The 12,824-nt window shown below is 46.8% G+C and overlaps 1 non-coding gene and 1 pseudogene across 1 annotated transcript; both read right to left on the reverse strand.

Annotated features, from left to right (window-relative positions):
* Positions 1–9,058: 9,058 nt before the first annotated feature.
* Positions 9,059–9,177, reverse strand: LOC139058469 (5S ribosomal RNA). Its single transcript, XR_011513455.1, has one exon. It is a non-coding gene; the product is annotated as a 5S ribosomal RNA (ribosomal RNA).
* A 559-nt stretch (positions 9,178–9,736) lies between these two features.
* Positions 9,737–9,855, reverse strand: LOC139058225 (5S ribosomal RNA; annotated as a pseudogene).
* Positions 9,856–12,824: the final 2,969 nt, after the last annotated feature.

Raw genomic sequence — 12,824 nt, forward strand, 5'->3', positions numbered from 1 at the left:
ACATTATCTAAACACATCTACCCCAACTGGCACGGAATATTATGCCTATTCTATCGCCAACGTGTCAATAAGTGAATGGGCACACACTTGAATTTATACGCACCAAATGCGCACAATAAATGACTGATGGCCGCACGAATGGTCGAAGCTGAACGTTTCGTGATGGTCCATGAGGGTAGGCAACTTACTAGCGATAATACATATTTGGTACAAGGTATTACAATGTACAAATCGGCGACGTTTCAAGCCTTGCGCGCAGCAAGAACAAATCTATCGGAACTGATCACACCCGGATTAGGCAGAAATAATCAGATAGTGACCGGACCAGGGAAATTTGACAAGCCGCTCTTTAAAAATATTTGCCAAATAAAGAACGAAGAGCAAAACACACTAATCCTTATTCAATTCATGAGCGGAAAGGTTGGATAGCTTGGAATCCATATTTAGCCTCGCGTTTAAAACAAGCGCCATATACGCTGCTCGCTCCTTTTGGACATAGCTTGAGCAGCTTCCTAAGCGCGTTTGCGTGTTCTCTGAAGCTGTGGCCAAAACTTCGTGTCGTCCACCCAGTCACCCGTCTACGATATCTCCCGAAACAGAGGTTTGCTAAGCCGCACCGGAGTCATGCACAACCATTGTAAACTCGGGTGCAACGCGGAGGCAGTTGAGGCAAGGAATGGACGCGTCACCACGTGATCAAACATGCAGCGCCCACGGGATCGCCGCGAAAAGGGTCAATAGAAGGTCTCCTCGATTAATTTGGCTGTACCTTCTGCACTAGTTCTATTGCAATACCGTGCGAGTGCAGCAGTGTGATATGCCAGTTCAGAAATTTTAAGTGCAGTACCTGCGCTAGTGATGTACGTTTACTTGGTTGCACTTTCTGCGCGAGTAGATGAGGTGCAGCAGTGCAGCACTTTTGACTTTGACTTCGATTTTGCAATGACATCCCCCCCCCCCCTTCCTCAACCGCGTGCCGCCTGTTCTACGGTCTTCAATTTCACTTCGTGCAAGGCAAGTTCTGCGCGACATCATGGTATTGCATTCGCTACTTTGGGAGTGCAAGCCCTAGGGCTTCATTGTAGGAAACTCTATTGTGCAGGCATCGTGCAAGTTGTAGGCAGCAGACGACATGGCGCAGCGCTACTTGAATAATGGCGCCCGGACGTTATAGCCATCTTCGGCTTTGGTGAGAAGAGTTCCTGTACGTAACTGGCAGAAGAACGTGAGGTACAAGTTCGTAGCTTCAATGGTTGCGAGGGCAGGTTAGTAAAGTGATGTGACGCGTTCGCTGGTGTACAAATTCGCGCCACGTGGAGTGATGCCCTCTGGCTTTCAAACGCTCATCTTAAAGGCTATGGTTTTTCTGGTTGAATGCAGCGGGAGCGATTTAGGGAGCCGAAACTGGTACTGTTTACTCATAACTCATATTGTTTTTGATCGCATGCGTTTCCCTGTAACAAAAAAAATGGCCACGCCCACCATTCCATCGTCACAACATAGTGACGACAGTGACAAGTTGGTGCTATCACGACAGCGATCGTTGCGATAATGAAAAAAAAAAGCCTATCTTTTGCTACGCTCGCACACGTCGAAAAGGTTCGACACTGGCCCGCACTAAGTTGATGGGAGATGCAAACTTTGAGCACAGCGTAGTTAAAACCAAATCATATCTCGAACCTTGCGAGGACCCATGTCGATTCAAGGAGCACGCACAAAGAGCACGCACAAAAGTGGCGACAGCAGCAGACGCTGCGGCACGTTCCGCAGCCCGCTGCAGCTCGTCACAAGAGTAGACGCTACGACACAATCAACCAAACACGCGAAATGCGCCGAGCAGCCAAGGTTTGCACTATTCTATTCATTTCTTTACAGCGAAGCTGTCTGTGACCAGGATTTGGAAAATTTTGAGGGGACGCGTAAGCTTCGCTTTTAAGAGTGGAACGCGATAGCATTCGAATGTCCCTGACAGCTTCTCACGCTTCCCGCCAACTGCAGCGTATGTACCCATAATGTTTATCGGGAAACGCTTGCCGCGAACGCTATGCACAAAGGCGGGCTTTCTGGTAGAAACGCGGTCTCTGACCTGGGCCGCGATGCGGCGGAGGCGAGCGCCAACTGGAAGTGTTTCAAGGAAACGGGCGCGCCGCTCCTCGGCCTCCGAGATATTCGCGCGCCGGCGCGCGCAAATGGCGGACGCCGTGGCCGGTCTATGGTTTGTAGAAATGCTGGAAATTGGGTTTGTTTGAGTTTTCGCTTAACAGAATTACGTTTTCTCGTATATTCAAATTACAATCAGTCGCTATTATGTCTGTAGGTTGTGTGTAAGTCGTACTTTACGATTTTCTACGTATTTTAGCTTGAGAAATTCAATTCGTTTAGTAACGTTAACGATTCCCTCGGTGGTCAAAATCAATCTGGAGCCCCTCACCACAGCGTGCCTCATAATCTAATCGTAGTTTTAGCGCGTAAAACCCCAGAGTTTAACTCAGCTCCAGAACTTAAAATGCCAAAACTATGTTCAAGAACCGATAAATAATATTACGAGAAGCACTAATTACTTTTAAAATACATATTTTTATCATTTGATGACGTTCATAACCTGGCCAGCGCACGTCACAAAGGAAATTACTGCTGTGCAGTAGCATATAGTTTACGGCCAAAGGAGGAGTTGCGTTGACAGGGTGTATAAAGCGCCTTCTAGAACATATCGGCGTTCTCCAAATGGAGCGCGTGGAAACCTCGAGACGTTCATTTGAGGGATCGCCAGCAGTTTGTGCGCAGGCGCCAGAGAGAAAATGTGGGGGCTTCACTATACCTCCTCAAATATATCACCCTGCCGCAGAACCAAGCGTCCTTCCTTTCCCTAGATCACTATCATCATATCACCCTGCCTAGGCACTACGGAGGAGGTTTCTTAGCGCGTGTTGTATGCGTATCCCCTAGACATGCCGGCATTGCTGAGGGCGGTCGACTGCGCTCCACCGCTGGCTGCCCGCGCGGTGAGGCAGTGGGCACGGACGCCCCATTTGGTGATCAGTGTTCGAAGGGGCAAGGTTCTGACCGGGGTTGTGTAAATCGCGGGTCGCTTTCTACGTCGCGACGATTAGCTGGATTTTTTTTACAAGCACTGCTCCAGGAAGGTACATGTAACTGGAAAACGGAGGCCTTAGGAGAGTACCTTAGGTTATAATAAAGCAGATGGCGCAGGATCTCCGGGGCACCCAAGGGCTAGCGGGGAGATCAAAGCTGGAAGCAGGGCGGTCTGTGGGTTGGGGCACGCGCAGGCCTCGGCGAGCCCCAACCCACGGACCAGTCCGGGTTCTAGCTTAGGTGTACTGGAGGCGCCGCCAATAATGCGAAATAATGACACGTTGTTACAATTAGTAAAAAAACACGATCGAATAAATATAGTTACTTCTAGCCGCCAACTTGTGACGCTAAGTTCAGCACTACCGCGCCCCGCGACTTCTGCAACATCAGTCAGAACTTTGCCTCTGAAGGTACGTCGGACAGGCTTGCTAAGGTGCTCTGCCTTCTAGGTTTTCAATATACGAGGCCCGGGCTCTATTACAGTCGCAAGCTATGATCCGCCACGACTGACTTAGCACGAGCGCCGCAGGAGCGAGACAGTCGGTCCGACACAGCGGTCGCCAAATCGGGCGTCAGTGCCCGCTGCTTTACCTATTTTACGGCGCCGGCAGCCAGCGTCCGAGCGTAAACAAACTCGACCCCAATCCGCAATGCCGGCACGCCTAGGGACAAACGCCTACAACACGCGCTAAGAAACCTAGTGCAGAGTATATTCAAGGAGGAAAAAGCCCCCAAATTTTCGATCTCGCGCCCGCTCTTACTCGCGCCTGCGCACAAACGGCTGCAGTGAAACCCCAAATGAACGGCTCGTACGAGAACCGATTGTTCATAGCCTTCACATAGACGTCGCTTCAAGCGCGCGCGTCCGCCGGTTCTAATCTGTCACGACATCGATATGACATGCTGTGACTTGCAGCGCGCAAAGGGCGCAGTTTAAAATGTACAGAAAGAGCAGGTAAAAAAACAAAAAACACATACTGTTCAAGAAACGTTGCCGTGCTTTGAAGTTGTTTCGTAGAAAAAACATGTGAGCGAGAGAAAAGATTTGGTTGCATTGTCTTAATACCGCAGTGGCCCAGTACAGGTGGCGCTCCATGATTTTTTTTTTTCGCCTATTCTGGAACCGTTGCTAAACGTGCTGCAAAACTTTCTGTGGCGGCGGCAGCGGTTCGTTTGTATTGTTCGCTTGCATAGAATGCGAGAACTTCGTATCGTGTTGGCAAGAACGGCAGCTAGAACACCGCTTTGTTTTGGTAAGCGCTTTTATTGTATCACTGCAACGTCCCTCTTTTGCCGAAAAGCATGTTGCACGATTTGAATTGCACGAACGCTAACGTTTCCGGTTGTCGTGGACGTACGGTATTGACGTAAGTTGTTTCACGTACATTGTCATTATTTTGAAGTTTGTTAGGTGCATTTTATTTTGCCTCTTTGGCAACGTGAATGTGGTGTTGGCTTTGTGGCTACGACGGCAGCTGCACATTACCATGGTATTACGTTATCGACTCGATATGCGCTCGTCGATCCCCATCAGTGCCCTCATAACAGTGATCTGATGTTTGCGATAGTTGCGATTTGCACTGTGTTAAAACATGATCGTTAAAACATGTGTTAAAACTGCACTCGGAGGCTGCGGCTACAGACAGAAAATAAACAAGACCGCAAAAGTTCGCGTAAAGGTCGCCGCAACAGCTTTTGTACGCTTGCAAATTGAAAGAAAAGAAAGCGACAAAAAGAAACGTGTTAATGTTTAGTGGTCCTACATTTAGCTCATGGGAATGTACACTGCATTATTAGGCATCAAGGCAATGCAAATAAGACTAACGGCCGGCGCCGCAGGTAACGGACGCCCACAACTGAAGCCTCTTATATGTAGTACAGTGATGCTCGTAAAGAGCAGACCTTTAACTGTGATTCTGGTTCAAAAGGAAGCCGCAACGGAGTAAAAGAACATACCTTGCAGCTCAGGCTTGACAAAGTAGAATGGCGCACAATCGAAATTGTGAATATTGTAAGGCTTTCGGCAGAAGTTCCTCCCTACCAGATGTGGTCGGAGACACGTTGAACTCTGTCGCCATCTTTCTACACTGGACATTGCGGATCTGTTGTCCCACGCATCCTCCAAGTCCTTCAATGTATTCTTTCCAACAGAAGTTGTTTCGTTGTTCCGTCCAACAGAAGCAACAACGAGCACAGTGAATGAATCAAATTTAAAGGACAACAGACCTAGGGAAAGACTATAAAAGTTCCTAATAAGATCATTGATAGCAAAATGGTGCACTTGATGCGTAAGAAATATTATTGAATCTCAGCTAGGGCCAGAATAAATGTTTCAAGTTCGTATAAGTGTCAGTATCTTGCAACGTCAATGGAACATCTTTTATTATAGCTCACGCTAACAACCACACCAAACGGCTTTGGTTTTTCAGGTGGAGCACATACATGCGACATTTCATGAAAATTGAACGTCTGAAGCATTGGAAAATTTGTCAGACACTGCTGTTTGTGTGCAAAAAAATTAATACCTTTACACGTTAGCTAAATCAGCCTTGCAGTTGCAAGGTTGATAAACTTAATACTGTGTTGTTCATTTCAGTGTACCTGAGTGGACTGTAAAAAGCTTATCTGCAAATCATAGTGAAATTTGAATTACTTTTGCATTCATTGCTTCGAATGAATACATAATTTATTTCAGAAAGCTTGTTTTAGGTAATATACCACATATAACCTTAAGTTGGACTTCTTTCTGTTTTCACTGCATGGTTTATGCGCTGCTCTAACCCATGGGACTGTCAAAGCAGCTCTGTCGCGCGCTTGCCGCGACTGACGCATGTGGCTTGGAATGTGCTGCCGTCTATGTGATGTTATCAACATGCGAGCATGTAATAGCGATGCAGTTAGCAGTTTTATGCGAAGCATATTAACCTAGGTTTCGGGCCTTCGCGCGACGCCCAGCGGTGGCCACCAATGACCCTGAAGTGGGGTCACGTGACATGACGTCACGTGATGACGTCACACAAGTTGCAGATAGGGCCTCATATGCGCCGTCGGTCGCCTCCCGGCGGTGGCCACCATTGACCTTCAAGTGACCTTCAAGTAGGTCACGTGACATGACGTCACGTGATGACGTCACACCGGCTGCAGATGGGGCCTTATATCGCGCCGTCGGTCGCCTCCCGGCGGTGACCACCATTGACCCTGAAGTGAGATCACATGATGTGACGTCACGTGATGACGTCACACTGGCTGCAGATGGCGCCTCATATCGCGCCGTCGGCCGTCGCCCGGCGGAGGCCTCCACGCTTCGGTGCGCGCCGTCGCGCGCGACGCGGCGGCGGCGCCAGCATCGCTGCATCACGTGATATGTGACGTCACGCCAGGGATGAAGCGGCGCGCGCCCGCCGTCGCGTCAGTCTCTGTGCCCGCAACCGCGCCAGCGTCTTTGCGCCGGGCGTGTATGCGGTCAAGATGCCTCCAAACGCTAAGGGTACGCTAAGGTTAAGCCCAGTGGATGGGCTTAACCTTGATAAGCCTCCAATTTTTTGCCAATAATTTGCGCCATTAGTGACACTTGTCGCCTTATTACTCCGCGTATTACTATGCAACGTCGTTCATATTGTTTTATTTGTGCGCGCGAAGCACATCGATGTTGACGCACGAGATGCTGCGGATGATGAGCGTTTATATTCCACCAACCCGTCCTCGATATTTCTAATATCGCTTATTTTCGCTTTGTTGATCAGTTTTGACAGTTCCGCGAGTTCTACCTTATCTCTTGAGTTGGACACTTTCATTCTTTGTCGTTTCTTTATTAGGTGCTGTGTTACTTGGGTGAGCTTGCCTACTGGTTACCTTGGTGCTTTGCCTACCACTTCAGTTGCTGCCTCTGAAGCCAGCCTCGTTACGGTTTCATTCGTTACCTCCATGTCATCATCATCATATATCTGCTCTAAGCTGCATAGTTGTTTGCAAGTACCAGCCTAAATTTGTCTGCTTTTACCCTTACTGCCCGTAAGTGGATCTGTTTTTTCTAGACCAATTTTACTCTTTCTGTGTTCAAATATAGGTTAATCCTAGCCCTCACTAATTACCTATGATCACTGCACTTTACCCTACCTATCTCTTCTACATCCTGCACTATGCTGGGATCGGCAGAAAGTATGAAATCAATTTAATCTCTTGTTTCACCATTCGGGCTTTTCCAGGTCCATTTTCTGTTGCTACGTTTCCTGAAAAAGGTGTTCCTAATTCTCAGCTTATTCCTTTCTGCGAATTCTACCAGCATCTCGCCTCTAGCGTTTCTAGAATCGGCACAGTAGTTGCTGATCCTGTTCACCTGCCTGCTTTTACCCCTCTTTTGCATTGAAGTCACCCATTACTACAGTACACCGCGTTTGCCCTTTTCTCATCGCTAATTCAGCATCATAAAACTGATCTTCTTCCTCATCGTTGTGACTGGACGTTGGAGCGTAGGTTTGTACTACCTTTAATCTATACCTCTGATTGAGTTTGATTACGACTACTGCTACCCTCTCGTTGGCGCTGTAGAATTCGTAAATGTTGCCCGCTATGTCCTTACGGATTACGAATCCTACCCCGTATTGCTTCTTATCCGGGAGACCTCTATAGCAGAGGACATGGCCAATATTCAGCAATGTGTAAGCCTCACCAGTTCCTCTAATCTCGCTAAGGCCGATAATATTCCAAAAAATGTCCGATAGTTCTTCGAAGAGTCCTGCTAAGCTAGCCTCACTCGAGAGCGTTCGGGTGTTAAATGTTGCAAGGGTCAGTTTCCATCGGCGGCCTGTGCGGACACAATGATTCTTAGCACCCTCTGCTGCTTTGCAAGTCTGACCGCCGGCTTGGTCAGATACTCCGCAGCCGCTGGGGACTGAGGGCCATTGGTTAATTGAAGATACCATCAGCGAGGTTGTGGCCGAATACTGCCCCAGCCAATTCCTGTTCTGGTGAGGGAGCATCTTTGTTCAAGCCCAGTGGGCCTTCCTAATTTGGTTGTACCTGGATTAGTTTAACCCCACTCGCTCTCGGCATCATTCACCCGTGTAAGCCGTCACTCCAAGACTGCAGAATATGTAGTGCACTTTAAAAAAAAAAGAAAAAAAAAACTCGGGATGGGGGGATTTGAACTTCCGACTGGCGCAACCGAGCATTCGGCATAGCTCAGTAAGATAATCCCGCAGGCAGCAAGGCTACCTTATCGCCGATAGGTACGCTCCAAAGGGCCCTACATGTCTAAAAGATCCGCCAATTTGTCCGCCAAGGGCGGATTTTGCTGATCGGCATAGGTCGCAAGCCATAGTGTCAATTCTTCCTGGTCCTAACATCTTGTTTCCCGAATCTCACGCATACACGCGGTCTTGAGTGCGCCCAGATACACGATATATACGTGTAATAGCGACGCAGATGTTGCCTGTATCTAAAAATGAGCATTGGCTCTCTACAGCTACAATGAATAGTCTTTACGGGTTACGGAAACGTCTCATTACGTGGTTTGAATTTGTTGATCTGCGCTAGAAAAGAGAAAATTGCGTGTGCGAGTTGTGCAGAGGAGAGTGGACGTAACACGTTGTGTGTGCTTTTCCGCGGCTTGCACAGCTAGGTGGCTTGGAATGTGCTGCCGTCTATGTGATGTTACCAACCTGCACGCGTGTAATAGCGATGCAGTTCGCAGTTTATGCGAATAATTTGCGCGATTAGTGACACTTCTTGTCGCCGTATTACTCCGCGTAATATCATGCCGCGTCTTTCATGTTGTTTTAATTTGTGCGCGCGAAGCTCACATCGATATGTTGACGTACGAGATGCTGCGGATGATGAGTGTTTACATTTCGCCAACGCGTCCACTCACCACAGCTTTACGCCTACATGCGCAACATGCCAACTAAAATAATAACACTAATAATAATAAAAAGAAGTACATGCAAAAAAAAATTAAAAAGAAAGGTGCCATCAGCACTCGGTGTTCCCAGGTGGTCTCCCTCCCAAGTACTGACCGAGCCCAATGCTGCTTAGCTTCGGGGATCGGACGAGAACCGGCGTATTCAGCATGGTATGGCCGATGGCGAGAAACGAAGGTTTCTGATGTCACCTGCATCTAAAAATGAGCATTGGCTCTCTACAGCTACAATGAATAGTCTTTACGGGTTACGGAAACGTCTCATTACGTGGTTTGAATTTGTTGATCTGCGCTAGAAAAGAGAAAATTGCGTGTGCGAGTTGTGCAGAGGAGAGTGGACGTAACACGTTGTGTGTGCTTTTCCGCGGCTTGCACAGCTAGGTGGCTTGGAATGTGCTGCCGTCTATGTGATGTTACCAACCTGCACGCGTGTAATAGCGATGCAGTTCGCAGTTTATGCGAATAATTTGCGCGATTAGTGACACTTCTTGTCGCCGTATTACTCCGCGTAATATCATGCCGCGTCTTTCATGTTGTTTTAATTTGTGCGCGCGAAGCTCACATCGATATGTTGACGTACGAGATGCTGCGGATGATGAGTGTTTACATTTCGCCAACGCGTCCACTCACCACAGCTTTACGCCTACATGCGCAACATGCCAACTAAAATAATAACACTAATAATAATAAAAAGAAGTACATGCAAAAAAAAATTAAAAAGAAAGGTGCCATCAGCACTCGGTGTTCCCAGGTGGTCTCCCTCCCAAGTACTGACCGAGCCCAATGCTGCTTAGCTTCGGGGATCGGACGAGAACCGGCGTATTCAGCATGGTATGGCCGATTTTTTTTTTCTTTATTTTCTTGTCACAGAAATGCCATGCGAATACATTGTTAAAAGAGAATCAGCTTAGCTTATGCTGACTCTCTGAAATTAATATCGCTTGAATTTCGCCAACTCATCGAACAGCGGCAACCAATCGGGCGGTTCTTTCTGGGCTTTGTACACTTCACGCATGTAGACGACACTTTCAATAAAGTTTTCTCGTACAGAATGGGCATTCACATCAGCATGACATACCGACATTCTTGTGGACCATATACTATGGAGGCTCAGCAGCATAATAAGGTCATATGGAATATCGTTATTGCCTGTGTCTAAGTATCTGATACCACGTGGGGTTATTGGTAATGCTTTCTTTAATGTTCGTTGTAAGATGTCCCAATGAAAAAAGGGATCCCAACAATCAATGAAGACGTGATCGACAGTCTCTGGTTTTTTACACTTTATACAATCGGTGGTCTACGGCACATATATTCCCTTGTCGGCCAGCCAAGTCTTTACAGGCAAGGTATTTGTGTGGAGTTTGAAGAAGAATGATTTTACCGATGGTTTCACAGGCATTCTTTTGACCCTTTTGAGGACATCATCGCCTGAACCTCCATAGTATGCTAGCCTATACATTGGAACTGGCATTAATGAGTCTATCATATCATGGTACAATTTCTTTCTTTTGACGGAACTTAAATATTCTAGCGAGAATCGAACACTAAGCATACGGAAAGATAGCACTACTTCCTGAAGGAAACCTTTCACTGGAGGGGAGTGAACAGTCGAACACGAGACAAGGAAGTCAGGTAACAGATTACCTAATCGCACTTGTGTCATGGTGCGCAAAAATGGATCACTGTGGTTCCGCAAGAACATAAACCGCGATACAATCTGGCGTACAAATAGGTGTGATAGTCCAAGACCACCGCTGCGAACTGATCTGAACAGATTAGAGCGGCTGCAGCGTTCCCAGGTTGAGTTCCAAATGAACACAGCAAACACTCGATGCAGTTTTTGTACATTCACTCGCGACATGAATAGCACTTGTAGTATGTACCATATTTTTGCAACCAGAAAAATGTTGCACACAGTGGAGCGCGCGAACATTGAGAGATTGCGCCCTTGCCATGCCAGCGCTTGTTCCTTCGCCGTCTGTGTTTCCTGTTCCCAGAACTGCTTACTGTCTTTGTAATGCTCAAGCGGCACGCCAAGATATCTCACAGGCGTGGTCACCCACTGTATCTTTGCGAAACTGCGTGGTTTGCTTTGCCACGCGCCATGCCAAAACCCGATGCACTTATCCCAGTTTATGGCACTACCTGTTTTTTCACAATAAGTTTTCGCCAGAGTTACCACTTCGCTGACACTGTCATAGTCATCGCAAAACACTGCTAGATCGTCTGCATAGGAAAGCACTTTCACTTCACTTTGCTGTAATTTGAAACCTCTTATTTTCTCGTTCTCTTTAATGGCTAAGCAAAAAGGCTCCAGGTATATTGCGAAAAGCAATGACGAAATTGGGCACCCCTGTTTCAGAGATGAGCAGACATTGACGCTTCTCGTGAGACTCTTGTTAATAATTAGCCGTGTGCTGCAATCTGTGTACACCATTTTTAAGCCATCAATAATCACTGATCCTATGTTCGTGTATTCTAAAATCTCGAAGAGAATATCATGAGCCACACGGTCAAATGCCTTCTCCAGGTCTAGCTGCAACATTGCAACTTTACCCTCGAAAGCATCGACGCATTCTAGAATGCTCCTGGCGACGTGTACATTGGTAGTTATTGTGCGCCCTTTAATCCCACACGTTTGGTGGGTTCCAACTAAAATTTTTATTACGCTCTGTAACCTTTTCGCCAGTATTTTCATAAAAATTTTATAGTCAGTGTTCGCAAGGCTAATGGGGCGGTACGATGCAACAGAGAAGCGCTTTACAGGATCGTCAGATTTTGGTATCAGGACCATCTGAGCTGTTCGGAATGACGCGGGTATTCGGTTGTTTTTGTAGGACTGCACTAAAAATTCCTTCATAATTGGTGCTATTTCTGCTTTAAATGTTTTGTAGAAAGCTGCACTTAATCCATCCGGCCCAGGTGCCTTTCCTGAGCCTAGTTCTTCTATAGCAGCCTCAACTTCACGCACAGTTATAGACGCTTCGAGGCCTTGTTTAACGCTTTCTTCCAATCGTGGCATAAAGTGCAGGAAGTGGCTTATGAAGCCACCCAGATCAGTTTTTCTTTCGCCAAATAGGTCTCTATAGTGTTCAACAAAGGCGCGTTCAATGGTCCTGCGGTCACTCGTTACTTCGTCATTGTAGCTTATCTGTTTTATATCACTGCGGCGAGCGTAAGCTTTCTCGTCACTTAGCGCACGTTTATTCGGTGTTTCCCCTTGCCACAATCTTTCTGCACGGGATCTTATCATGGCACCACGGTACTTCTCTGTATCGATGATTTCTAACTGGCTTTTAACTTTCTTGATTTCCTTCATGACTTGGCCAGGTTCTGTGCTTTCTACATTCAGTAGAAATTCGAGTTTACTCCTCAGGGCTTTTTCTTTCCGTTTTTCTTCTTGTTTCAGTTTAGTTGCCCTTTCTATAGCACTCATCTTCACTTTATTTTTAAAATCTTCCCACATGGTTACTACATATTTCTCTTCAGCTACAATCAATCGTCCAAGTTTTTCTTTAATGTCATTTACGAAACAGTCATCGTTGAGTAACTTATCGTTAAATTTCCACAAATCCCACGAGAAGTTTGTTTTTCGTTCTTTTGTTCCTATTGTGAAGGCAACCAAACTGTGGTCACTAAAAGAGACTTGGTTGTTCTCGTACGTTTTACATAACGGAACCAGTTCCAGTGACACATAAGCTCTATCTAGCCGAGCATGGCTAAGTCCTTGAAAATGAGTAAAACGCGGAACACTGTGGTCGTACAACACATAGCCGACGTCTTCCAGGTTGTATTCACTGACAAGATTGTT

The sequence above is a fragment of the Dermacentor albipictus genome, chromosome 3 (assembly GCF_038994185.2).
Source record: "Dermacentor albipictus isolate Rhodes 1998 colony chromosome 3, USDA_Dalb.pri_finalv2, whole genome shotgun sequence".
NCBI classification, from domain to species: domain Eukaryota; kingdom Metazoa; phylum Arthropoda; class Arachnida; order Ixodida; family Ixodidae; genus Dermacentor; species Dermacentor albipictus.